This window comes from Nothoprocta perdicaria, unplaced genomic scaffold, assembly GCF_003342845.1.
Source record: "Nothoprocta perdicaria isolate Ctin4 unplaced genomic scaffold, notPer1 scaffold_242, whole genome shotgun sequence".
NCBI classification, from domain to species: Eukaryota; Metazoa; Chordata; class Aves; order Tinamiformes; family Tinamidae; genus Nothoprocta; species Nothoprocta perdicaria.
This window is the reverse complement of record NW_020455469.1, coordinates 406,854-434,636: the sequence shown is the minus strand read 5'-3', so window position 1 is coordinate 434,636 and position 27,783 is coordinate 406,854.

Sequence of the window (27,783 nt, the reverse complement as noted above, 5' to 3'; positions counted from 1 at the left end):
AGAGGTGATTGAATCGTACCAATGGGTATTTTGTTGATGAACAAAGTGTAAACCTGGTTTAAARAATAAGACTTAAATTGCAAAAATACCTGGGCACTGCTTTTTATCCTCTAGCCCTGATGCAATGACTCTCCAGTTCTGTGTTGTTGAAAACAGTGTGGTTTTATGTATAGAAGGCACCTCTTCCCTGTTTTTCTTGCTTAAAATATGGTTTCTTGTTATATTGATTGTCTTTTAATTGTTATCAGATGTGAAATGGAAGGTCTTTTTTTTGTATTTTCAATTACTTATTGAGAGAGGATTCATTTCTTTCCTCARTCCCTTTTAGATATTGCCTCTTTCCTCTATCCCTTTTAGATATTGTTTCTTGTGTGCTTAATGGTTTTAACTCCTGCAACTATGACATAAAAAAATAAAGCTTTGCCATTTGTGACTTCCTCTTCAACCTCTCTTACATTATTGTACTTATATTAATTCTCCTCCTACAAAAAAAAAAAGTTTAGTGTAGATCTTTTCACAATATGTGTATGTGCGTTAAATATAATCCCTATCCTGAGTCCTCAGGTGTCTGCTAATATTATTAGAATCTTTTGCCATTGAGGAATGATGTGAAATTTTAAGTGATTCTGAGACTGTCTACAATCTTAGGACCTGATTCTGCAAGTGCTGCAGCATGTCATGTTTACAGCAGTGAGTCTATCAGTGTAAGAAGGATGACAACTCATCTGACTGTGCTTGCAGAACTGGACCCATGGAGAGTGGGTTTTTCTATTACTGCTGCTTTAGTGTAAGTAGAGAAGCTGGACCACAAAAATATTCAAAATCTTGTTTCCCACTGCTCAGAACACTCTGAAATTGGGTTCACGCTGGGTTATGTTGCTGACCTACATGTTTCCAGGCGTCTGGAAAACTTAAACTTGCATTACAAGCCTAGGCCACACTGAACAAATGAAGGGCAGATTTTTGAGTCTGAGCTCTGCGTTGTGCTGTTTTTTTGAGGGATGGGGAAGTCGGGTTGTTAGGCTCTTAATGTTACATTCACATAGTGCGTGTGACTATGAAATGAATTGGTTAATGAGTGCCTAAGCATCTGTTCAGACTCTGGTAGATACTTTGCCAAGGTTCAAGTTCCCTAAGGAGGATTAGCCACCTGGTACAGTTTTCATGATACACTGACAAAGGGGACACCCACCTTTCATTTTCCTGCAGCTGATGAATGAGTGTTGAATATTGTTTAGCCAAATGTAMGGGGTATGCAGGAAGGCTGTGAGTTTGAATGATGTAATTTTGTAATTTAATGATTGCTTTTGTAATTGTTATGATTTAGATTACAGCAGAGGCTGTTGCTGCCTTGTGTTTCCCTAGGAAGAGCAGCCTGCATTTGCTCAGCTTGGCTCCCAGTTTCCCCAAACAGTCTAATTTGTTTTCCTTTCTCTTAAATGAYACGTAACTCTTTGCACACAATTATCTCCCTTGCTCTATAATATATAAAATCAATATACACCATAGGGCAACAAGAAATGGTGATAAAAAGAGTTTCAAAGAGAAAAATGAGCATTTCATAGCCTGAACTCACAATTAGACCTTCTAAAGTGTCTAGATTTCACTGCACGGACAGCATTATGAGTTGATGAAAAGCCTGCACTAAAAAGCTGAAATTTATGTGATGGCAGTATCGCTTTACGATGAGCATGACTTAGTGGGGCTTTGACCCATCAGACACATTATAGCAAAGCAACTTGGTATGCTTGAAAGACAGAAACATTACACATTTGTTGCTACACTTGGAAATAGCTGAAATCACACAAGTGACCTGAATTTAGATGATTAAATGGGCCTGATGTGTCTGGGAGCTGAAAGGAGGCAGGGCTGCCTCCCCACCCCTGAGTTGCCTGTGCTGCTGCTGCCCTGCAGAATCACTTTTTGGGGCCAGTTTGAGTATTTTGGGGGTGAGGATGGGGGGAGAGGAGGTGGTGGGGGTTCACGCTCTGCAAGATGCCTAGGTGCTTGTGGTGCAAATCACTACTGTGAGCTCCCTGGAAKGATGGGGCCCTGCTGGAAGAGCTGCTGCTCTACAGCTGCTGCCCGTTCCCTGAAATGTGGAGTGCTTGTCTTGACCCAGGTGAAACCCGACAAGCTGACGGAGGAGGCTGGGAACAGAGATCTCCCCAGCTGGGCTGCGTTGGGGTGTGAGGCTCAGGAATTGCTCTGGGGTTGCTGATGCTTTGCAGAGCTTCATTGAGGCTGCAGGACTTGCTGCCCAAGCAAGAAGCTTATCCTGGTGGAGAGGGGGCAGTTGCAAAGGAGGAGGAGCATCTCCTTGTCCCCATCGTGACTGCAGTGCTACTCTGCTCTGGGGTGAGCCCACGGAGGAGCGAAACTGAGGTACTTAAAGATACCTATGCATGTGCATTCCTGTGCATGTGCTGCTCTTTGCCCACTGCTCACACAGCACTGGAAATGCACTGGGAGGAGCCGCCCCCCGCGTTCACAGCTCAGCAGCTTGGGAATGAGGGATGCTGAAAAGGTTTGGGGTTTCTTTCCCCTTTATGAGTTTGCCCTTCTCAATTTACAAGCCTCATTTTTTTCATCATTAGAAGGCTATTTTTCTCTAAGTGGCTTAAGTTACTCACAATTGTGGTTTTTGGACCCAGTTTTACCTGGCCTTATGTAGCTGGTGGTATTTACAGAGGAGAAATGATGGTCTTTGCCCACAGTGAACGAAGAGATGTTACATTGGGCTTGATACTGTAAGCCTGGGGTGCTCTGCCTGTCTTACATTTTGTTTCTGAATGTTTATGCCATCTGCCAGTGATTTATTTCCATATATATTTAAATATAAAAGTAAAATGTTGATCCTCTGTTGAATGTGGCCAACAGGCTGTGCAAGAAGAACGTGATAGAAAAGTCTCATTTTTGTTATTCACTTGGTCTTATGGGCGCTGTTTCCTTTCCATGCAGTGAAGAATTGCATTAGCAGCAGCAGGCGTGTGGGAGCACACACAACGCACATTCCCCCAGAGCAAAGATCTGCTTTGGCTTGGGAACAATTGGTATGACAAAGCTTCATGATGAGAAGGTCATGGTAAATAATGCACAGTGACCATTTTTTATTTTTCTTAATTTATTTTTTTAAAGCAGTTTTCCAACCAAGTAGCATCATGCAACTTGCTTTCCCTTCCAGCTAAAACATTAGATGGAAAAAGGATTTGAGAAATTCTTTCAGGTTCCTAAAGTCTTGTGGCGAGACAAAACGTCTGAAGCTGCAACCTTTCYGCCGAGTGTAACTGGACACCGGCCCTTTGGCGGGGTTTAGCGCTGCAGCTGGGTCCCTAAGATGCTGTAGATCAGTTTACCCTGCCTGGTTTTGTCTGGCGGATCACAGCAGCCTCCCAGTATGTGTTTTACATAGTGCAAAACCGTTCATAGTGCATTTGATATTTACCAGCTTCAGCATTAGTACGCGGTGTGAGTAGCGCTGACTTTTTGTGCATGTGTTGTGGGCATTTGGGCTTGCCAGGGGTGAGAATAAGCAGTCTGCTGTCCTGCTTATTTCTGCCACTTTTTCTTCCAGTTTGCATGTTCTAGCATGTCACAGGTAGATTTCTTCTGTGCTTCCAAACTGAAACACACCTCTGAGGTGGCCTTTTTTAGGTAGTAGATGCTTTAATGGAACTGGATGAACAAAAATATTTTCAGTTAAATACGACATAGTCATTAAAAACAATGTTTAAAAGAATCTTGCTTGACCACGTTGCACCTGGTAACAGAGGCACTTAATGGATGAACTTTTTCACTTAAGGTTATGTGGATTTCCTTTATTTCATTTCCTTTATTTCACTAATCAGTTTTGTTACAGACAAYTGTGTCTCCCTTCATGGTAAGAGCCTGAGTGCTACGTGGGGGAACTAACAGGATCCTTAGGGCAACCTGTGTTGGCAGCCAGAACTTACTGCATCGGTTGTGCCTGCCCAGTCATGTTTGCAAGTGCACAAAGGAAAATAAAAAGGAAAATAAAAAAAATCCTATCTTGTCAAAGGCTGAGCTTGTCTGCTGGAAAACTGCCCGTTTGCAGGTGAGAAATTGTCTGTCTCCATTTGGACAAGGGGACTAATTGTTTGGTCCTGTCTGGTTTAAGTGCTCTGAGCAATCTAGGTTCCTCTCCTTCCTCTGGGAGATTACATTGCTTAATACACCTGAGTACCAGGAAGTTGGTTTCTTGCCCTTGGTATTTAATTTAAAATTTTCTTCAATTAATTTAATCTCATTAGGAGACTTGGCGAGAATAACAAAATATTTTTTTTAGAATGTGGGTTTGCTTCTTTCTCAGGATCCGCTAAGTGGTCCAYGTCCATTTCCACCGGTAACACGTCCATTTCCACCGAGATTTCAGAAGATGCCAACTGAGTTATTTTTCCGAGGAGTTTTCTCTGGTTTCCTAAAGGCTCCCAACTGGTTTGGCCTTCAACAGTTGGGACTGCTTTTTGTAGGGGATTATAACATGTATGATGCATTTACACATAATTACTTTGACCTTTCTGCAAATTCTCAGGTTGGTGAAACTTTCTCATGGAAGGATGTATCCAAGAATGTGAATATTTCTAAAATACAAGTAATTAAAGGGAGATGGGGATCGTGTGTGTGAGAGATTCAGTGCCCCATGAATATATGGGGATTCTTGCACCCACCCTTGCGCGGCTGAACTGCAGATGAAGAATGGTCTTGCGCTAAAGCTCATGACTTAGAGACAGGATACATGAGTTTTGCTCTAACTTACACAGATTTATCTTGCGACCTTGTACCGATCACTTAACCTCCTTCTGCCCAGAGCTTCAGTCTGTAAAAGAAGGATCATGTTCCCTATCTCACAGAAGTGTTGGACACTTAATTCATTAACACTTGTAAAGCATTCTTAGGTCTTTTAAGGGAAACTGCCATGTGTGTGAAGCCTTAATATTGATTCAAGCCCAACTTCTAAGGCCTGGGCCTTGACTCTCTGTGGCCAAGGACTGTGGCCTGACAAGTTAATTTTTACTGTGGAACTGCAGCTCGTTTGTACTATCCTGAGGCTTGTGGGARTGAAATTCCCTAAGAGAAATGGCATTTCCAAGCCGTAGGGTTTCCTGTGCTGAGTGCTGTGTGCATCTCTCCTGCCCTGCCTTCTCCATCCCGAGCACAAACCAGCTTGTGCATTAAAAACACCATGATGGAGAAAACAAAGGGGCAAAATGTTTTAACGTGCACATCTCTTTTCCCATGGAGGGCAAAATAAGCCTCCCATTTATAACGGAGGTTAGTTTTGTGGCCTTATGGAAAGTGCTTAGATACAGTGACAAAGGAAAAATAGATGAGCATGTTAAATATTGTGTTTCTCTTCTGTGATGAATTGAGGATGTGTGCTTATTTTGAAAAGAAACACAAAAACTTCCCTCATGCTTTTGGAAAGCATCTTGACGCCACCTGCTAAGCTCTCTGCTGATTTTGAAGGGTTTTCAGGAAGATGCTGGTAAAATAGGATTTTTATTTTTTTTTCTCCAATCCCCATTTTATATTTCTATGTTTTCTGTCCTAATTTAGAATTGTTAGGAGATATTAGTTATTCAGGTAAATGTTATCACACTCAGCATGGTGGGGCATGTCATTTTACATTGGCATCATGTCATAGGCCAGTGTAATATGTCAGAAGTATTTTATTGCAATGGCTTCATCACATAAACGAGACATGACGGGTTGCAAATCAAATTTACCGTACCTACCTTTAATGTACACTATATAAGCTAACAGAATAGATCGGGAGCTGGTTGATAGAGTGTTACTGTGGTGGCAGAAATCCTAGCTCAAATTTTTTGAGAGGTCATGAGGAGAAGCTACTTTGATAGTTACTCTACGTGCATGCATGTGACTCTTGCTTTCTGTCTTGGCTTGAAACCAAATTCCTATGGAAGATACTATTGGCACTGCCAGTCTGCTGCGGATTTGGACCAGGTTTGATAACTGTCTCTCTTTGGCTTTCTTAAGGCTGTAAATTCTCCTCCTGAGCCACTCAAAATATGACAAATGCACCCTTTAGTCTTTCCCCATCACCCATGTTTTTAGGAGGACAACCCCATATCTACCAATAGTGCATCTGAGAAGAACAGATTTCACCCATTGCCTTCACCATCTCCTTTCTGAGAAAATGGAGGAGCTTTGCATTCCCACAGAAATCAATAGTCTCTTCTTACTAAAAATTAAGGTGCAAAGGTAAAAAATGCCCTCTACTTTGAATACTGAAATTCTGGATTTTGTTGTGTGCTGGACTCGGTTATATACGCGTAAGGGCTTTGTTCAGTCATGCTGCTTTGCTGTAGAGGAGTAGTAAAGAAGCCAAGATAATTTATCCCACAATTAAATATATTAGCATTTATTTCAACAATGCAGTTTAATCTTAATTTACAGTAAATCTTCATATGTAATTATAATAATTAAGTTATTTGGTAATTGCAGAATGAAATACATTTGTGGTAATAGAAATATTACTTTATTTTTTTTTTTTTTTGCATGGCCCGAGAGTGCTATTAAATCTTTCTTGAGAAAAAAGGGAAGAGATGAACATCTTCTGTGCATGAACGATAAAGTGTGCAGATTAGCAGGTTATTCTCTAAGGAAATTCTAAATGAAAGTCAAATAAAACTTAAATGCCATCTATAAATTGAAAATAGTCTTTTAAACATTGAGGCTTGCTTCTCTAAAATACAAAGGAAAATGAAGTCTTTGTCCTGAGAATATGATAATCTAACTGAGGCTGTTTTGAGTGTTTGCAGGACCCCGAGGAGGAAAAAAATACACAGAACAATACAGAGAAAGCTTAGGGCAAGAAAGGGAAGGAGGAGGAGGTCAAAAGTGGCACAGTCTCATGGTCATTAGAAAAATTAGTTCTCAGAGTGCAAAATTCTCTCTACTGGCAGAACTGCCTTGGTGAAGAAAATCCTTTTTTACAGGAGATCATTCCAGAGTCTTTCATAAACTTTGCTTTTGGCTTCATCTGTAATTGGATTCTGTGGGTATGGACGTTTCACAGTGGTGTTGCCATCTTGATGTAAAATCCAAGATAGTGATGCTGGGGAGAAGCAGACAAGAAGTGACATACTTGATTTAGTTTGCACTGCAAGGGAAAGGAGAACTTCAGGCGGCTGATGCTGACATGAGGAAGGCTGATTTTGGTCTCTTACCAAGGAAATACTAGTGGCTGGGTGGCTTTAGTAGTTTTTCGCTTGGAAAGACCTTCAAATATCTGTTACTGCAGATTTTAACAGAATTCTGTCTTGTATTTTTGTGCATGCTGGTGTACATTTGTAGATATATAAAAATATATGTCCTCACACACACATGTACTGGTGTCATCTGTACAGATCTTAAGATTTGCTGGTTTTCATTGAGCAATCAGGATCTTAGGCTTCCTATTCAGCGTGGAAACTGCTTAGGGAATGTTCTTCATATAAGGCTCTAGGTATTGGTTTTGCGTCAAGTAAAGTTGATGATTAGGAAAATTAGGGACGAAAGCTCCTAATACAACTTCTTGGAGGCAGTAATTTGGAAAGACTGACTGCAACGTCTGTGGACTTCTATGACCTGTACTGTGAAAAAATGCTTTAAACTTTAAACAGCCTGGATGAATTTGTTCCTAAAGACAATGGGAAATAATAGGTTCTTCTAGTGTTGTGTTTGTTCCTGGGGGTAGGTGGATGTTAATGGCAAAGGAAAACCTTGAAAGGCTGACTTCAGCTTGCATGTTCAGTTCAATTGGATTTTGAGTAAGCAGGATGCTTTGGATGATTAGAAAGGCTACAGCAGGCAATGATAGTAGTGCCTTTTATGCTGTCAGTTTAACRGTTGTAAAACAATTAGGGAGAATTATGTTAATAGAAGGCTTTGTTCACACTTCTCTTGCCCAGTTTTCCTTTTTGCTTTTTTTTATAACTTGCCCTTTTTTACTGTGCACTGAGAGAGCATAAACAGCAGAGCTCTGTGCGTTTTTATTAATGTGTATGGTCAGTGTTATCCATTAAACCATGGCTGGATGTAGATCATCTGAAATTTTAATAAATCAATTTTCCAGTGCTCGGGCCCATTGCATTTTAATGGGGCTCCCTCTAAACAAACAGAGTCGCGTTCGAGGCGAGCCGGGACAGGGCCAGGAGTGATTTGTATGGGAAATGGTGGCCGATTTGCTCAGCCCACTGCAGCTGTTTCCCTCTGCCATAGGAACAAGAGCCCTTGGAACAAAATCCATCGGATGCGTCGTGGCGGAGCTGCCCGAGCGCAGGGAGGGCGAAGGAGGCCGGAGGCCTTGGTAGGAGGGTCGGGGCCTCCTCCTGCCACCGGGAAGAGAGGCCGCCATGCGGCTCCGAGGCCCGGGCGCCCATATCGAGATGCTGCTCCGGTTCCAGGAAGGGCCTGTTAGGACTGTGACTGATGTGGATGGATGTCCCTGCATGGGAGACGTCCTGCGTGCAGAGGGTTGGTGGTGAGTCCATCCTTGCTTCCAAGGTTGAGGCTCCTTGAGCTGGACCCGTCAGACGCCTGGCTTAGGAGCCTCGTGCTCGGCCGGGCTCTCTTCCCTCGTGTTGATGCCCCGTGGAGGCCTCAGCGCTGCACAGGGTCAGCAGTTTAATGTGGAGACAGCGAGCTCTTTTCCCTCCAAAACACCAAGTGATGCAATCAAAGCATCGTTGGTGCAACGGAGCACCATTACTGTGGTTCTTCAGGCCTGAAAGGAAGAAGGCTTGGACTAACCCTGGAGATCTGCATGCAGCATCCCCCCCAAACAACGAGCCTGCAACGACGATCCTTTAGGAAGGAAGCATCTCCAAAGTCCATTCACCTTGACAGCTGTCACTCGGCGCTTGTACTTGTCACAGCAGTGTGTGTTTTTTCATGAATTACTGTCTTTTTTTTTTTCTGTTTTGTTTTTTCTCTCCCCCTTCCTTTATCAGTCATCATCCAGGCCATCCATAAGGGCTTCTGGCAGCTCTTTGGGGGAGATCAGTGCCATGAGTTGTGCCCTCTCCACCTTCTCTCCTCGCTGTATTAAGCTGCTCGTTGCCTYGCCGAGGCTGGTAAATACTACAAGCAACGCACTAAGAGGAGAGATGTGTGGGAATGAAGTGGCTTAACCTTGTAGCAGTTAGCCTAGATGGCAGGTCTGTGTTGACTGATAATTCACAAGTCCTTGTGTCTCAGTTACTTGGCTAAATAACATGTAGACATCCCGCTTTGAAGTCTTGTATATGGTAGTTAATTAGACAACATTTAATTTGGCTTAACATTTGTGTCAGTTTTGCGAAAGTGAGCCTCTATAATTAGGGAATACAGATCAGGTTTCTGTCAGACTTATAACCTCTCACTCTAATTTAATGCTTCCTTCGCCGGTGCCGTGTCACACTCGGTGCGCAGGATTTTTTTCCACTGTCTTTTCCGCTTGACTAGTAACAAAGTTGCCCATATTACACAACTGACAGCAAATGGAATCATTCAGAGAGATGTAAGGGCATATGATTTGCCAGTATTTAACAGCCAACTCGCCCATCAAAACAGATTACATGATTGGAATCAGTGTAAATAATACTATGCTGTGCACTTACGCGAGCCTGGAATTCAGCTAAAACCGTTCTATGTGTTTGAGGTGCTTGATGCAGGTTTTTATGAGGCTTTTAGGAGAAGTTTACATGCAAAAGATACCATGAAATTAATGGTTTATAATGAGGAAGGTATTTTTCCAGCGCCTACATAGGAATAGATTTATTTATTTATTTTAAATGCAGCTTCCATTTGAAAAGCTTTTTGTCTGGGGTGATTAATGCTGTTTAATTGTAGGTTTCTAGATGTGACATGAGATTCATACACAGGCTCATGTTTAATATTCCATTTAATGTTTTTAGCACCTGGAGCAAAGAACATGGTCCAGGGTTTTGGCATTTAAAATATGCCATATTTAGAAGTSCGTATTTCTATGCACTTCTCCCCAACAATGTTTCTACCAGTTTCTTCCAAGGTTGCAGTCCAAGCTAGAGCTATATCTCTACAAATTTTGTGTTCTGAGGTGAAGACATTCCTTTAAGGATAAAGGATCTAAGTGTAACATACTTTTAATCCATAATTGGTCGTCTTGGCCAGGGCAAAGGGAGATTTTGGGTATCTGCCCCTTGCTGCTGTATGCAAGAGTGTGCAGAACACACCATGCCACCGCTGGCGACTGGCAAGGGAAGGGGTGGCCTTGCCCGAGCTCCTCCACAGTGCTGGTAGGATCCTCATATGGCCAAGATGGTGCTCAAGGGAGTGAATTAACTTGGCTGTGACTAGAACTCCCTCTTTCTGCAGGGGCGACAGGAGTTTCCAGCCATCACAAACTGGCAGAGGAGCGCTGGTGGGGATGTATGTCCCAAGGCAGAGAGTCAGGGAAGATGGATTTGTTTTAGTAGCAAGCACTGGTTTGTCTCATAAAACTTTACTTTCAGAGCAGTTGTCCCATACTGTGTTTAGCTTGAAGCTTYAGTCTTGGAACTAAAGAATGACTTTTGTTAAACAAGAGCTTAGCCACTTAGTTGGTAAAAAAACCAACAGCTTTCCGTATCAGCTTTCATTTATCTATATCCTTACACTCTGAGAGCTACTCGCTTTTCTGAATTTTCACTGCTTTTGTGGGTCAAAATATGACTTCTGGGCCAGTTGTGTTATGAAAAATATGTAGCAAATCAACAATGTGCAATAATTCAGATTTTAATCAACAAGGCTGCTTTCTAGCCCGTAACTGGGATGCTGAGTCAGGGGTCCAGCAGGTGTAAAGGAGTCTATTACCCTGTTAATTTGCTGTTATGAGATGGGAACTCATTCAGGGCACTGTGGTGAAGCCCCTTCAGCATATGTTTTGCAAGTACTTGAAGTTATTCTGCTGGTTCTTAAAATTTGATCGTTTGAAAAGCACCCTCATAAATTTTGTTCTCTATTAGTGATCAGCATTCACAATGGCTTTTTTTCGGCTGTATAATTGACCAGTGTTAATCTATTATACAGCTTTATTAAAAGTGAAACTCTAGACTTGTGTGTGGTCATTCTTGCCTTTTTTGGAAGCCCTTGAAACCATGCTTTGCATGGAAATCAACATTATGTCATTTTGGTCACAGAACATTTCCCTTCTGTATGAAATTATGTCCTATGTCATTTGGAAGGGCATGCCCTGCCAATTAAAGGAGAAAAGAAAAAGTCATTTTATTCAAAGGCCAGAAGGAGAAACAATTAGAATAACAATTCATAACAATTCTAACAAAATAATTTCTCTTTACAATCAAAGGCTGGATTACAAGGATGCACAGAGTGCATCTGGGGGTTGCATAAAAGCACATGAAAACACAGGCACTTAGAGCAATAGATTTTCTGGATGAAGAGAAGATGTAGACTGCCAGTCCTAAATGAGAATTCACCCAATTCTGAAACCTGAAATTTTGTGAGAGGCAGCGGGATCATCAAATTTGTGGGAAAGAAAAGCATTTAATAATAATGCCCTGAGCATGAATTATTTGGATGCTTAATGCATTGTATTTTGTATATAAACACAATGTTAATAAGATGAGTTTAACTGCAGTGCCAGTAACACTCTGACATCCCCCCTAGACAGACTAACTCATTTTCCTCGTGGGCTACAGAGCTAGCCCTGTAGTTTGGCTTTTCATGGCAGCCACACCAGGTGTTTTGGAGGGAGTGAGAAAGCCCTGTAATAATCAGATTTGGGAGTCTATTCTGATTCTTGCGGTAGCAGTGAGTGCATCTTAAAATTCTTCCTCTTGCTGAGACTTGCTTGTTTATTTGATATTTATTTGATATAGAATGTGCACTTTTTTCCTTTTTTTTTCTTGTAAAGGATTTCTCTGTGGAAATGGATGAATGTTGCTATAATAATTTTGTTTTGCAGCATCTTTTCCTTGAGAAACATACTGTACAGGCTTTTGAAATTTCACAGATATTTCACATCACACATGCTTAGGATCCCTTATGTATCAAATACAGTTCACGGCAAAGCTAAAGAAGTCAGTGTCCTATTGAAAGGCCCTTTATGTCTTGTCTCCTCTTTGTTCAACAGGGAACAAAGTTTGTCATCCGAAGACACCAGACCTTTGACGAGGCTCAGGTAACCTCTGACAGTGCGTGCGGCGCTCACAAAGAGGCCCTGTCAGCCTTTGTAGGAGACTGTGAGACTTCAGTCGGCGTTGACTCTCCAGAAGATGGGGAGCGTGTTGGTGGAGTTGCTAGACTGGGGTTCCTTGCTGCGCTCCCTTCGTGGAGGAACAGAAGCAGCTCAGCATGCAGATGAAAAGGTGACAGCAGCAGCCCAGAAGTTGTGATCACACAGGCAGATGAGGTGGGTGATAGACAATACTTGATATAAAATTCCTTTTTATCTTATCTGGTTTGTATTCTTGGCTGCGATCAGGGATACGGCTTGTTGTTTCTAATTAATTCTTTAATTTTCTTTTATTTGTATTTTGAATTTAGCAGAGTTCTGTTTTGTGTTAGAAACGTTCTCCCACGAACCCAAAATGCATTAAAAAGGCTATTTGCTTTAATCAGCAGGATTTTTAATCTTATTATATGCACCTCAAAAATGATTTTTTTTGTGTACTGTAGAGTACATATTTACATAAATTAGTGTTATCCTTGGTTATTTTGCCAACCATAATTTATACGCTTTTTAGTTTTATCATAAAATAAAATCTTGCYTCTGATATCCTGAGACCATTTCTTGTATTATCACAGCAAAATACCTTGGGAGGAACCATTACACAGTCAGTGAACAATCTTAGTTTTGCTTTAAAAGAATTAGAATTTGCTTCAAGTGCTCGGCTTCCATGGATATATGAAATCTGTCTCTTTTACTTTCTCGAAGTCTGCTTCTGTAGATTTTTAAAAACAACCGATTTGGAAAGATCACATGAGAAATTTTGGAAATAGCTAGTTCTTTGAACAAATCTAAAATTCTTTGCCTCATTTAATTATTTCCTGTTTTAAGGTGATTTCTTCTCCTCATGAAGTTGTTAGGTTTGTTTGTTTATGTATTTTTTTCTACAGAAGGTTCATTTCAAATACCTCACTCACAGGTGTTGACAAAACATTTGTCTAGAATTTCTTTGAAGTAATATCGAAAGTACCTAATCTTACCAGATTCTAGTGAATGGAGCTCTCAACTCTGACAGATGAAGCCCCTATGCCCGAAGGAATTCCGTATGTTCTCCATTTCTCTGTCATAATCCTAAAATATCATGAAAATTATTCCATTCACTCCAATATTCCTCCATTCAGATTACTTCACTTCTCAATACTTTAATGGGCCTTTGGGGCAATAAAAGGCGCTGTGTCATTATTAAGCAGTTCTCCATACACGTGGTTCTCCATTGATCAGTTCTCCACACAAACATTCTGTGGAGGAGAGAGTGTTTTGTGATTGACTCACATTCCCAAGATGCTTCTCTGAGGTCGCCATCATGCACAAGTCTGCAGATTCTTATCTGCAGAGTCATTTGAGTTTATGGGTCATTTAAGTTGCTATGAGGGCATTAGCAACAATGATAAAGTTGCTGTGTTCTGGGCAATTACCTTGTTTGACCACATCAGTGAAAGCTGATTGCTTTCCCTGGTATCTAAAGGTAACTGAGTCATGAATGAAAACTAGCAGTTAGTGTTTGCTTGCAAGGGCTGGAGTTGGTGATGGCTTTCCAAGGAAAGTGACTCAAATACCAGAGGAAGTTCTTAACATCTGAAATTCAGGGTCTGCTAGTACTCAATACAATGAGGACGCTTATCACARTGGTTGGTGCAAGTCTTCCCATGAATGCATTAATCAAAATAAATAAATAAAAGGTTACCCTTCAAGACACAGCTCCTGGTTATTGTTAGATCCATGATTAGTAACAATGAGAAAAATGTTTGTAAGTTATAAGAGGAAATTCCAGGGCAAATGATACTGGTTCATTGATGAGGACACGTGCTAGGTGGCTTTCCTTTGCTTTTGGAAATTGGCTCTTTTTGGTCTCCATGGGAAGACTTCCCATGGGAAGCCAAGGGCTATCCCATGGTGGCTGTGTGGCTAACTGAGGAGCTGGGAGGGGGGTACATGMTGTAGTTGGAGACTGTGACGGTCCAAATCCAGCACTATTTCTTCCTCTTCATGAACACTGATAGGCAGCATCTTGCTGTGCAGTTCCTCATTTCTTTCATAGAAGCATCCCAATTTTTTGTAGACATGAATGATAGGATCCATACCTAATAGAAATGGATATTTACTGTAACTTTCTTTGTCTTCCAGAGCAACAAGTCTGCTTGCAATATGCCTGTTTTCCTCATTTCAGGCACAAAGCAGTGTTTTTATAGATTCCTCTCCTATTGCTTGTTAAGCATTTACGTACTTAGTACACGTTAACTGTTACTGATATAACATGCATGTCAGGAGTTACACATGCAACTAGGTATCTCTAAAGAGCCAGTATCTCTGCGTGGGTGGTTAGAACAAAACATATGGGTACCAGAAATCGTGTGTCTGAGCCAGGAAATTATGCTTCGTTGTACATGTAGCACAGGGCTGCAGCCTTTTGTGGGGTCGTTTGCTTAAGCTGTGTTTTACATAACATGTCTATATATTTTCTTCTGTTGTAGCCATGATCTATTTGAGATTCWAATCTAATGCTGACAATTTCTTTCTTCATAAACTGGCCTGCAAAATAAGTAAGTCTGGCATAGATATTAGATGTTAAGAGAGACTGGAATTTATGCTCTGATTTGGGAAAAGTGGCTTGCCTACTAGTGTAGCAGGAAGAATTCTGTGCTTAAAAAGGACTGCAGAACTAGATGATTTTCTGCTTCTGAGAGTGTTTTCTCTGCTCTGTGAACTGGACCTGCTCCTGGTTCTTGGTCCTGCAACTTTTAATGCTCACGCTTATGCAGTGTCTTAGTATAGTTTCCCCAGCTCTTTGCGTGACTGAACATGGGACAGAAAAAGATCATGCCCAAGACTGGATTGCAGAAATAAAGCCTCAAAGAGGGAGCAAATGGAGGGTGTAACTGCTGCTAGTCTTGTATCTGCGCAGGCTGTAAAGCTGATGGAGCAGCTGGGCAATTAACGTGCATTGAACCCTCTGCTGCATTCTCTGTGGCAACTAATCTGGGTGGTTTAAGTCTAGTTGGGATGTGTCAGTTGAAGACCTGTTATTGGTAGTGTAGATATGTTGCAATAAAAAGGGGTTCAACTTGCAATTACTGATTTCTTTATCAAAAGATACTGAATACTGTTTGCTATAACTCATCTAGGAGCACTAGTCATGGAGTCATGGGTTAAGGGCTGCTGTGCTTGGCACCATACATCCAAAACAGGTGATTATGGCCCCAGAAAGTCTGAATCAGAATTAGAATACTGATATGGGCAATAGAAAATAATTTTGTGTTTYTTTTTAATGTGGTATCCAGCAGTATTTAAAGACTGAGCAATCCTTGATATCTTATCCTTTTGACTCCTGTTATTCTGTAAGTCTGTGGTTATACGTATTTCATTATCATCTTCTCATGTCTCTCTGGGTCTTTACAGCAGTTGGACAAGTTAGTACCTGAGATACCTCATTTGGTGCATGGTAAATTTTGTATGTTTCTCAAGGAGAGGGAGTAATTAAGTTACTTTTTCAAAGGAGTTATCTACTACCCTAATAACTTATCTGTAAGCTAATTAAGGTAGTTGTTTGTGGTAGAAAATGACTAAACAACAGTTCTGTGATCTCAAAATTGCAGTATTTTGTAATTCTTACTAGATTTAGAGCAACTGTGACTTTGGARGTGTCCAAGTGCTGGTGTCTGACACATGACAAATAGTGTATTTTTGTATATGGGGAGCAGAATACGGGGAGGACATGGTTCCTGTTGTCACACGTTCTGCGTGCTCATGTGTAGCTGTGCTTCCTGTTTTCCTATCAGCTGGTGCTAGAGTTGAAGCCTCATTTAAAGGGCATGGGATGCAGAAAGGCCGTGATAAACATCTACAAGACTTTTGTTAGCTTTTTGAAGTCAAATGTAAGGTCACGTGTGTCACCTGTATCACAAAGACTTTGCAGCACTYGGGTCCTCTTTGAGTAGGAAGGGTCTTCCCCTACTTCTGTGCGTGAGGATGTGGAGATTCAGGAAGGAAGACAACAGGGCTGTGAAGTTCTGCCAGTAGCGGAGCAAGAATGAAACATTGCAACCTTGATCCAGGGTTATTGCAACCTTGATCCAACACGTTACCCCTTAGAGCCTTCTGCAAAGGCCCTTGGCTCTGTTGGAGAGGTTGCTTTTTGCTACTGTAGAGCCAAGCGGACGCGTGTGACAGCCCAGAGTACGTGTTGGCCAAAGATAAAATTCTGTCCCATAGCAAGTTATTGGTACAAGAACACGAGAGGAAGCTGCTCCACAGGGTGGAGGTGAAGCTGGGGAGTGCTTTAAGTGCTCCCAAGTGTGGAACTGAGTAGTTCTTTGCCATTTCCACTGGGCTTAGTGGATCAAAGTGACTTCAAATGGCCTTTAAACATGGCATTTGGGTGTCCCTTCTGGGGAGAGTTGGAGTGCTTCCCCGTCCTAGCAGGAGTGCTTCCCCTGGGATGGAGTCAGGGAGCGCGTAGCCTTTCTGAAACCCTTTTGTCTCAAGGGACAAGATCTCTGCAGTGAGGAGCAGGGAGTAGAATAAGCTTCAGTCCTGCAGCTCGAATATGTGCATGTCTGCTAAATTTTTTCCTTTCAATGGCATTTAGCTTTTTTTTTTCCATACTGTTGGATCAATGAAATGCTCCTAAAATAAGCTGCGATTTTTTTTGTTTGTTTATTTTTTATTTTTTTTTATTACAGCCCTAAAGAACAATTTAATATTGCCTTGGAAATATGTCTGATATGACCATTTGCTCCTGGGACCACCTACCAGATTTTTAGCTTCTCTTCTGCAGACCACTCCTTAACCGTGTGATTAGCAAGTGCACTGTGTGCATGTCCCGGCACCAGGCAGGATCCATGAGAACAGGACTACGGGCAGAATTCCAGGCTGCAGATCAGACTTCACTGGAGTATGGAGTTAATGAGTCTGTGTCTTGGGAGGCTGGTTCTGGAAGAGCATCGAGGGGCTTTGGGTTGTGACCGAGAACACAGCAGCTTTCTCCTCCCAGACCCTCCTCCTGCAGYGTTGCTGTTGCATATACAAAATAGACCCACAAAGTATCTCTCTAGACTAACTTTTCTTGAGGGTCTAATTGCTTTGGAGATGCTAACTTTACAGATTGTCCTCCTCTCCAAATCTAGAAAGGGCAAGAAGCTGTGAAATCACCCAGGCCACTCCGTTTTGGGGGAAATAATACATTATCTCCATTTTGGGGAATGCCTTTTCAGTATCCAAGGTATCGCTCCTCGTTGCCTTCCTCAAATCTACTTTTCTTGTGTGTAGGGTTTCTTTATCAGCACTGACTTGGTTTTATGAAAATTAGCTGTTTCCAGTGCATTACAATGCTATAATGAATTAAAAATTAATAGTTTTATTTGACACATTCTTCTATATTTCAGTTACTTGAAACTGAGCCCCATGAAACTGATTTCTGGTTTTCTGATTCTGTTACAGTTAAATATATTTATCTTGCTGATGTATGTGGTATGGATTACCATACCGTGTTTTAACATGCTCTAACAACATATCAGCAGATATGTAAAAAAGTGAGTTAACGTAAATGCCTGCAATCATGCTGCTTTGTAAAAAACCTTCTTAATTTAATCCATACACTAAGTGTGCTTTCCAGTTACAAAAATTTATGATAAGTATCGGGCAGAAGTGAAACCATGATACAGAATTGTGACTGATGTAAAACAGACGCACAAAATGAGTAGCATTAGGACACTTGCTTTGAAGTTTGTTAAAACCAGTAAAGTGATATCCACTTTAAGTGAAACCTGCCGTTACAGATACCTACTGGATTTGGGGAAAACTTCACTTTTGAACGTACTTCTTGCACTCCCTTTTACCGTTTGTTGTGTATGTTGTTTTGTGTCAAAATAGCTGCCCTACTCAAAAATCTTAGTGTCTTTTCTCATAGATAATGCCTTGTATTGCATATCTGCAAAAGAATATTTCTTCAAATACATTTTAGAAATAATCTTGATAGAATGGTGTCAAGTTCTATTGCTAAATATGAACAATGGAAGAAATACTGGTTTATAAGAGTTTTGAGGACCACAAGCAATCATTTGGGTTGGTCACTCTGAATAACCTTTCAGTGCCCTATCAATATAGTTGGCAATAATTTGAACCCTAAGCATGGGCTGCAGGCAGTGTGGACCCGCTCAGGTTTAAAGGGCAGGTGGAAGGAGAGAGGTGTCTCCTTCAGCTCATGCCCATTTATTTTATGGAGAATAGGCAAAGTCCTGGAGTCCTGAGCGCAGCCTAGTTGGTCTGTGAGACGCAGCCCAGCATTCCAAGAGCTAACATTAATACATACATATATATTTATTACGTGGGTACAGATGGATTGAAGACTTGCTCCTACTTGGCCATTCGCAGTGATGCACAAGGTAGGGCTGTGAATTACAGGACTGTCACATTCTCTTCCAACATGGCTATTATGTTTATACATTATATTCTGGACAGAAACCGATGTGTTTTGAACAGAATAGGGCATACTGGAATTCTCCCATAATGATATCAAAGAAATGATGTGGTCATGTGAAATGGGCTGGAAAAGCTTCTTTCAGCTCCTGCTTCAGCTGAGGTGCAGGAGCAGCTTGGAGGTCTGTGGTCTGGGTGGTTATTCCTCTGACAATCTACTGTATCAGCGGTGATTTCTAGACAGGTATTTCTCTGGCATAAGTGACAATTGTGGCTGTCATGGGTAGAATGAGAACAAAACAAAAGGAGTAGAAAGCTTAGATTGAATACTACAAAATTACAATCAAAGTCCCCTTGGATTTTCTTTTAAATTTTAAAAATGCATCTTCTTCAGCTGTATTTACAAACATGTGAAACTTCTATTTCCAGAACTGCAAGCTGGGATTCCACGAGCTCCTCTGTACTCAAATATTTGTGCTATCATAAACCCTGCTTTAAATGGGATGCTTGATGCGGGAGGGTCAGAGTCTGCAAGGCTGCTCACCTCTCTCCTGACATGGAAGCAATTAAATAAATGAGGAAAATGTCATTCTTCACAATTAGAACGGTACCTGCACACCCTAACTCTGATGGCATAGAAGTAAAAAAGAACTAAATAGAAATTCAGCTTAATTGTTACAGGATAAATCAATCGAGCCTGTTCACTGTTGTCCTAAGAGCAGAAGATTTAATGTTGCTAGATATATCTCATATTCTTTGGCAGCTTTGATTCCCTTTTGCTGAGAGTTTATAGCAGCTTCCGTGGCTTTTCCCCTTGTTTCTTTCCACCAGGAGGAATGTTGGTACAAACCCAAGGCCGAGCAATTTAAATGGTTATTGCACACGTGCATGTTTGGAAGCCAAAGTATGTAGCTAGCCGCGTATAAACAACCTGGAGAAAAGTAATTTGCAAAGCAAATTAATGTAGAAAAGGTAAGTTTAGGGAAATGTTGACCAGTTAATTGTGTGAGTAGAGATTGGATTTCCCGAGTTAGAAGTTTAGCAGGTATAATTGTGTTCATCCTGGTAGACAGTGTGGATGTAACTGTCCTCTGGGCAGTGACTTGTGTGTGTTCCCTTCCACTGTGGTGTGGTCCAGACCAGCAAAACGGGAATGGGCGACTTGGAAATAAGCAACATCCAAACGGGTGCTGCAACTGGCACCCCTTCCTGCGTCGCTGTGTTTGTGTTTTGAGGATAACTGGCTGGAAGGACGTGGGCAAATCTTAACTGACAGGCTGGAAGAGAGTTTGTTGTGCCCTGACTGACAGGGGATTTGAWGAGTCCCCGACAAGAACAGCACCCCTTTCGGTTTGCTTTAGATCACACATTTCTCTTCAGAACCCCTTGTCACAAAAGCTGCTCAACAGCTTTCTCGAAGAGGGGGTGACAGGGAGAGCAGCAGCAGGGACCAGCGCAGCCTCCAGCTTTGCCATCGCTTTGCTGAAATGCCTGCCTTAAAGCCCTGYGTTTCTTTGCTTTGGGTTGCACCTGGCTTAGGTGCTTTGTCTTGTGTAAGGCCAAGGTAGGGACTGAGTTGGCCTTGTCCCTTTTCCCTGGAAACCTTCCTTTGCAGAGGCGGAATCACTGGTGAGCACAGTGAATCCTCCTGGATTTGCATTTGCCTGAGCAGATGTTAACGTGCTTGGTGATGAAGCTCAAAAAGGATGTTCAGGTTGTCTAAAACCTCCCTTCATCTGCTTTCTCTGGAGATGTCCTTGGACTTTTCCAGCTTACGTTCAGGAGATCTGGGTAGAAACACTACTGCATGGCCTGTTACCTGCCTTTATATTTTGCAAAGGTGTTTTCAATTAAAAAAAAAAAAAGGAAAAGTAGCTTTAGGGAGGAGTTAGCTAGAATTTGATGGTTAGATGATTTTTTTTCTTTTGTTTTCAACAGGCAGTTCAGTGGTAAAGAGAAAACAGAGACTGCCTCCTGATAGGACTATTTTATGGYGGCCTCAGAAGCTGTGCTTTAGAGAAGAGGTGTTTCGGTGACCTAAGCAGAGCTGCAGGAGAGGTGACTGGGCAAGGGTTCCTGTTTGGTTGGTGAACCAAACCAGTGTGAGCCATATCTATTGGGATTAGTGCCCTGGAGCGGGGCCAGGAAACTTTCTGTAACGTGATTTTGTTCTCAAGAGAGACCATGTGGGGAAGACAAAGGCTGCTGAAACACAGAATGAACAGACACAGTGAGGGCAAAATGAGGATGCCACCGCAATAGGCCTAGATTTATGCTCACTTTTTACCTGGAGGTCACTTTCTGAAGAAGAAGAGGTGTCTTGCCATGCAGAATAGTTACTGTATGCCTGTCCTGCTGAGTTAGGGTAAAAGTACCCAAAAATGTAGCAACTCACTGATAGCATTAAAAGATACAAGAGATTTAATTGTGTTGTTTTACAGATGGGAATGTAGGACTCGGGAGATCCAAGTCAAATATTGACATAGGCCTGGGATCTGATTTTTTTTTCTCTCTCTTTTTTTTTTTTTTTTTTTTCCCCAGAGGATTCAGTGTGTTGCACAATGCTTCATGTTCTCAAAGACCAACTCCCATTGCCTGCTCAAGCTTAAGGCATGTGCTTGGATCGCTTGGAAATGAGAGGCACAATACGAACAGCTTGGATTAGGTGTCTTGTTTATTATTACAGTGGAACTTTATTTGCTCGTTTTGTTAATTTTGTGAGATTTTTCTTTTTTTGTTGTTTTTGTTTTTGCTTTTGTTTTGGAGTAAATTGATTCAAGAATTAAGTGACGCTATGTTTGCTTAGTACTGTACCCAGTATTGGACAGTAAGGACTCCAGAGAATGTCTCGGGTGAGACTGCCTGCTTTGAATATAGGGCTCAGCTGCAACCTTTATTGCAGTCTTTATGGTCAGTTCTGCTTCCAAGTTGAGCGAAAACCCACAGAAGACCAAAACATCTCCCCTCACTTTGGCCCCTCAGCAGATCCCTCCTTGCTGTCTCCTCTGGTGTGTTGTCCTCTGACCCGGCCTGTGCTCTCCTCTCCCCTTAGAGAGCAGACCCTGACAGCAAAGTGGACATGCAAAYGAGCTTCTACCTTCTCATTTACTTTAATTTTAAATTTGGAGATTCCGCACATCCCAACCATGAAATTGCTGCGATCAGACAAATGCTGAAAAATTAAAGTCTGTCTGTGAAGGACTGCCCAAAGCGTGAGAAAGAAAATCAGATTTGTCCCTGGGGAAGTTCCTTCCCTCCTAGATGACCAGCTGAGGTGAAATGCAGATTTCTTTTTCTAAGCTTTGGCTTTTATTCTTGTGCAGGATTTTTTTTCTTTATTTTTTTTTTCCTGTCAAATGTCAGAGTTTCTACCTCCCCTTCTTCCCCCCCACCAAAACACCCCRTCTTTCCACGTTTCTTGTCCTAAAATGTGGTTTGTGTTTTTCTGTTTCTTTGCTGTCCAGACCACGTTCTTGGTTTGGGGGAAGTAGATTGATCTGGCAGTGTAATACATTCTGACTAATTTTTCTGGCATCTCTATGATCATGATTTCCTAATGTTATCATTGAGTTGTCGTCAGTGCCAGAAATTTGAAGGCAACTTGTTCTTCAAAGTGTTCTACATGTACAAAATATATATTTTTTTCTTTTTTTAATCTCTAAAGCTCTCATTACGGTTAGACTCTTGAAATGGATTTGACAGTATGCAAGGATGTATATAAAAGACCTTAGCTTTTGCTTATCAGTTCCTCAGCGTTTCTTGTATGTGTTGTTGGGGATTTTGATCCCCAAAAGATTAGGTTGGATTAATATTTTGTTTTCCTTTCAACCATGTAAATATTGAGTGGCAAAAATGAAACAAAATCCTCATTCCTATTAAAGTGCAGCAGGACTTAATAGCATCTTAGAAAATAACCTTAAGATAATTTTTTTTTTTCACTGAAGGTTAACTAAATATGGCCCTGGTTCTGCAAAGGATTTACTTGTGTTTAGTTTTGCATGCCGTGCATTGACTTTCAATGGCATGAAATAAAGTTTCACTGAGTCTTTTAGTGTCATGGTTGAAATGAGTGCCCAACATAATGCTCTATATCATTACACTAAGGAGGAGGTTGTTGGAGAAAGTGCTCTCATGCCTCTGGTTATATGGGTGCTTGTCCTTTGTAAATCTCTGAGGTTAGCAGATGACGCTTTCTTTATGTTTCACCTGCAGTAAAGTTGCCAGCTCTCTCTACTACATATTTTACTGAATTTTCACCGGGAAGATATACTTTGAGTAAATGCAAAAAGACCCATCTATCTTTATGTAAGACATTTTTTCTTGAATTCTCTGATAAGGGGAAAAAATTACAGCTAGTAGTTTATCAACAGAATCTTACTCATTAAGTAGGTGATTAGGATTACTGCATGTACCTTATATTGGGTTTAGAAAGAGAGAAAAATATATAAAAATAAATAGTGGTGAAGTTACTTTTCCCCCACAATTTGAAAATAAAAATGTAAGAGTAAGAAAGCATTAAAGGCTTTTGCAATGGTCCATTCCTGGTTCCTGAAGAATGTGAAATTCAAGAAAATTCCAGTTCTTCAGAGCTGAGTCTTCTTGCTTTGCTCTCAGAGTCCTCAGGGTGGTCACCTTGCTGTCACAGAGACCTGGGCACAGCTGTAGAGATGTTAACGTGTGATAGTGACGTGGGGACCTTGAGCCTGTGGCTGTGTAGCAGGAATAATAGGTGCTCTTTGCATATACCTGTGCGAGGGAGCTCAGATGGAAGGCATCTCAATTCTGATCGAGTTTGGATCCAGGATTACTCAATGCCAAAATGCATGCAACACCAGGGAATGCTGCCTAGGTGAAGCAGTTATCACAGTGGACTTCTCAGGATACTARTTTTGCTTAAGTTCTCTATATTTAATGTATATAAGAAATAGTTTCTAAGCATTTTTTTTTCTTTTTAATGCTCCCCATTATGATGAATTTGGTAAGTGTCATCACACTTACCAATAGCAGAGAAATATACCTGTGTTTATGGTCCTGTTCTTCTCCCATAAAATGGAGACACTAATAATATCATTTTTTTCCATCGTGCCTTTCTGCAGCTGGTCCCACAGCCCTGAGGTCTGTCCTGTTTCTTCTCCGCTTCTCCTCTCAGAACAAACTGTGGTATTTTGCTTTCCTGGGGGTTAGTGGCTCTTGCATTTTTCTCTTGCTTTTTRTTGCTCCTTGTTAAGAAGTAAGCACATTTTAAAGTTGCTGTCACTAATGAGCTAGCTTACATTGATGCAGCAATGTGGGAGGGGAGCTCAGGGGAGGGGATTTATTTTCTCTTTTTTTCTTTTTTTTTTTTTAATTGGAGATTAGATTCCAGCAGTTGTCTGAATTTTAGAGAAAAAATTATATATATTTTTTAAAAGTTATTTTCTTGCTTCACATACTGTATATGTAAGCCAACATACATTTCATTAAGGAATATCCATTTATGAAAAGTACCCGAGGGCTTATTGCATAGTGAACAACTTTAGAAAAACATATTGTGCTATAAATTCACATTTCTGTCTTGATCCAAATTAATTTTCAAGTGTAGACAAGCCTTTAGAGTTACTAAAGTCTGTGTTTATAAAGTAGCTATGGCATCTGCGAGAAAATAACACATTTGGAAGCAGATGATCTTTTTTAAAGAAGCCTAGCTACATTTTCTTTTTATTTTAGACTTTTAAAAATCCTCTCTAATTTCCTGAATGGACAATATTTTTTTATTTTTTTTTTTAGGACTCAAAATAAATTCATTTAATTCTAACCTAGCACTATACATTTGAACCTTAATTTATGAGATCAGCTGAAGTAAGAATACCTGCTGGCAGTGACAGAGCCGCTTTGAACAACTGACGGAGATAATTATGGAAAAAAAAAGGTACAGAAAGAAAAAAGATTGAGAGATTCAAAATCATTCACAGCGTAAGCCTGGGTTTGCTTTCCCCACAGTGCAACGCTGAATAAATATGATTAAAGGCAAAATGGCTGGAGAGGACTTGTGCACAAGTTTTTAATACCAGGCACAATCGGGCTTCGAATAGCCTAAGGGATAGCTGTACTTGAAAGTTAATTTGGATTAATGCAGGGTCTGAATTTGAAGTAGGAGAGATATTTCTGAATAACGATATTCTTATTCCAGAATAAAAGTGTCCACATGTGAAGTTATTCAAACAGCTATTTCAGAATAATCCATTTGTATCCAAGCCCTAAATCTCTGCCTGTAGGCTGCTAATGGAGAAACAAAGAATGGTTATCAGCCAACAGGATCTCTCACGAAATATCTTTCTTCCAAAACCTGCAGAAAAACCTTCCCAAACTGTAACATTTTAATTTAACTGTGTATATCCTGATTTTGCTTCTACTTGTCTGAAAGGCAATCTTTGTGATTAGCCCATAGRGCTTAAATGATACCTTCAATGGTCTCATCGTTTTGTTAGTCTCCATTATAAGCAGGCCTTTCATTTTAAAATCTTGCTAACGTTGGTTCCTGAGCATTTTTGGTTTTAGAGTGAAAACGCAGAAGTCCAGGCAGGAAGAAAAAGGACCAAGAGCACTCAGGATTGAAGAGATAGAAAACCTATGTGCAACTTGCATCCCTGCTGCAAGCAAAGCCTTCTACCTGTAGCGATAGGAATGGCAAGGTCTAACTTTGTTTTTCCCAAGTTCCTTCGTTCTGTTTGCACATAAAATTTAAAAATCTTAGTGTAGCATGCAACTTGTATCCTAGAACAGGTCTGCATGACCTGAGATTAAATCATAGATTTTCAGCTCCTGTGCAGAAATGGTTGATAGCACTGGTGGATGTAACTGCTGCAAGATATTTGATTAGTGTAGCTATTCAGTTTATTTGCATTGGAAAAATATAGATACTGTAGAGCAGCAGGTTTCAGAAATAAAACCCAGGTTAACTTGTGTGCCTCCACTCAGAATAACCCCCAGAAGGGTTTAGGGGGCAGGTTGCAAATAGCCATTGCAAGTGGCCAGTGTGTTACTGGTGCTGCAGTCCTGCCTCACRGAGATCAATTAGTGCGATTAGTGAATATGTATTTAAACAGGGAACGTGTTGCATGGGCAGGCAATGATGCATCCATGTGGAAGCCCTTGAATTCAAAGCACCTCTGGAAGRATTTAGCTATCTGCTTCCATCCTCTGAGTTACGGGATCCAAGTCTTTTATTTTGGTATGGATTTGGGTGGGGACTGGGATTCATACCTGCTTATTGGATGGGTCTCGCACCTAAAACACCTGCTTTTCAGCTGTGGTGTCTGGTGTGTATGCCAGATTTATTACCCCTATAGCTTCTTTTTTTTTAGCAAGTATGTTAAAAATGTGCTTTATAAATCACTAATAAATGGAATATTTTGTATAAGTCTGTGCTATTATCCTCCGGTCCTGCCCAAACTCAAGGTATATCCTGAAGGCATTAGGATGGCAGCATCATTGCCTTGAAGGCTGTCTACTTCTTTTGCTAAAATAATGGCTGAAAAATGCATTACAATTCACAGAATAATTCCAAAAGCATGTGTAGTTGCTGTGGTTATATTTGTGATACCTGAGAGCTGGCATGTTCTGGAACATAAGACTGCAAAGCCAGGACTATTACAGCACACAGTTCTCCGAGTTATGTCTGCGAACTGATTCTATAGTGGAAATAAGTTTCTTTATGTCAACTTGAAGTTTTAGTACTTGCCCTTTTTAAGATTCTCCCAGTATCGTAAGATTGGGTTGTTTATCTAGGGTAGAGTATGATAGTTATTTTTGCTTTACCAAAAGCCAATTACATAGGTTGGTTCCAGTCCCTCGCTAAATAGCTTTTTCTTTTGGCATTAATTTTAATGTTTAAGTAGCGTGTGCATTTTCTTAAGTCTGCATAAAGATATGTGTAAGTAGAAGGCTACTTTGGTTGGGAAGATCCAATGCTCAGTGAAGCCTTTCGCATATATAGAACACTGAATATCTAAACCATTATTTAGCATCAGAATCAGTTATGGTTGTCTGACTGATGGACAATCTTTTCCTGACCCAGTCTCTTTGCAAGTGACCTATACTGTCTAGACAGTTGCATATTATTTATACATTCATTTCAGATATATAGTTCTTTTAACTAAAGTTGAGGCTGTTAGTTTGCCAGTGACTTCATATCCATATTACTACTTGAAGCAGGCTGGAACCAAAACAGGCACTTAAAGAAAAAGAWAAAAAAGGAAGAAGAAAAAAAGAGCTGCACAATCGCTTTCCATCCATCCTTATCTATTGTCTGCTGGTTCAGCCTTTCCCTCCCTCTTCACCTCCTTCTCCTAAATCAAAATCTACAAAACACACAAAAAATCCCCCAAACAATCCCCRCCACCACCTAAGGTTGTATAAAATCTACTCCTTTCAGTGAACTGAGATCAAGTCTGGTTGATCCCATGGGTTGACTGGGGTGTCGCTAGGCCAATATTTGCATCCACTTTCCTAGTCTGAAAGGTCTCACGTCAAGAAGACTAGCTCTATGGAGCTGTCTCCAGAAAGGTGGAGAGGAGGCTGGGCTCAAACAGCAACATATGATGGAGAGGTCCAAAACAGCAGCCTGAGAGCCCTTCTTAATGTACAGATTCCTTCTTGGACCCAGGACCTTTGCTCTTTTAGGAGGGAGGAGAAAAGATCATGGAAGGARGCAGAGCCTCACGGCTGCCAGCAGCCACTGCGTCTGCACCGTGTTTCGTGTCCCTTGTTTTGAAGGTTATGAGGAGACAACGTATGCAATTCACATCGACTTTTAAGCTATTCACATAGTTGTATATCAAAGGTTTGTCAGCRCAGCTCTTTTAGGTAAAATGATCTCTTTAGTTTTTGTTTGTAGGCATAGAGAAATAGAAGTGTGTATACACGTGTATGCATGGCAACAGGGAGATTATCAGAGCATGTCAGAGAATAGATCCTGGTTTGTTATGAGAGGAAGGTTGTGCCAACAAGGCTAGAGCTGGAGGGAGCAATAAATCCTCTCCATCTCATCTCTTCTCTTGCAAGGAGCTGCTGTTTTAGAAAGGGCGTTAGGAATCGGAGAATATTTATCTTTTAGGTTGAGCCTGTTGCTTCTGCAAAGGCTGCTGCTCAAGTTACTGAAAATCCTCAGAGTCTGTTAA